The sequence below is a fragment of the Pteropus vampyrus genome, unplaced genomic scaffold (genome assembly GCF_000151845.1).
Source record: "Pteropus vampyrus isolate Shadow unplaced genomic scaffold, Pvam_2.0 Scaffold31, whole genome shotgun sequence".
In the NCBI taxonomy this organism is placed as follows: domain Eukaryota; kingdom Metazoa; phylum Chordata; class Mammalia; order Chiroptera; family Pteropodidae; genus Pteropus; species Pteropus vampyrus.
The window spans coordinates 3,594,338-3,595,383 of NW_011888812.1; positions in this window are offsets into that span (position 1 = coordinate 3,594,338).

The following is a 1,046-nucleotide window of genomic DNA, read 5'->3' on the forward strand; positions in this document are numbered from 1 at the left end:
GGGGCACCCTCCACCTTTCTCTTGACACTTCATAGTTTGTTTATTGTGTGCATGTCTTCTAAAGTGGGCCAATAATGAGCACTGCACCAGTCTTATTAATTTTCACATCTTCTTTCTATTATTGTGCTTGCCATATTCTATCACACATAAATATAAGCCGAGTAACTGAATAATACAAGGAATTATAAAGTCTATATTCATGAAATACAGGTTATTGCTATTATGTATTGCCATCAAATTTCACCTATAAGACTTACATATATACAATGCTTTATATTTTTTAGAACATAAGCTCCATGAAACTAGGGACTTTTGTCTATTGCTTACTCTCATATGTCCAGCAGTACTAAGAGCGTCTAGAACATGTTAGACACTCAGTATACTTGTTGAGAGAGCATGTGATTCATCTAACAACATTTTCTTTCTCATTATGAATTTTATTTTGTACTCATTTTTAATGTGGTCCAAATACAGATGGGTGTTAGTGGGCTGGTGCCTCTCTTTATCTACCACATAAATGTCATCACCTTCAAAAACAAAACAAAACAAAACAAAACAGAAGGCTTTCCCTGTGACTACTAAGGAAGTGATTCCTGAGCTGATTCTGATATCAGAAAAGGTAGAATTATTTTAAATGGTAGCAAGATACCCTATACTTAAATATTATCTAGAAAATATCATAATGTTAGCCTATTTCATAAATAAAAGTAGGTAATACAGAGGGAGGGAAGCACATATATTTTTATCCTTAAGTTTCATTCAAAGTTCTAGTTTTTATGATCTTACATGAAGGTATTAGTCTCAAAATATTTTCCTAAAAATATTTTTTATTATGATTTCGTTAGGAGAGAGAAGAAAAATATATTGAAGGCAATCATAGGTAAAATGAAAATTTACAGTATAATGTAAGGAACATAATTTTCCCTTAAATTCAAATTGATGATCACATGAACTGCTTTAGTGTGCGATAATCTTAGAGAAAACTTGAGAAGGTTTTAATGTTCATCCCTTTCTAGTCTTTGTTTCTCTTAAAACTAGACAATGAC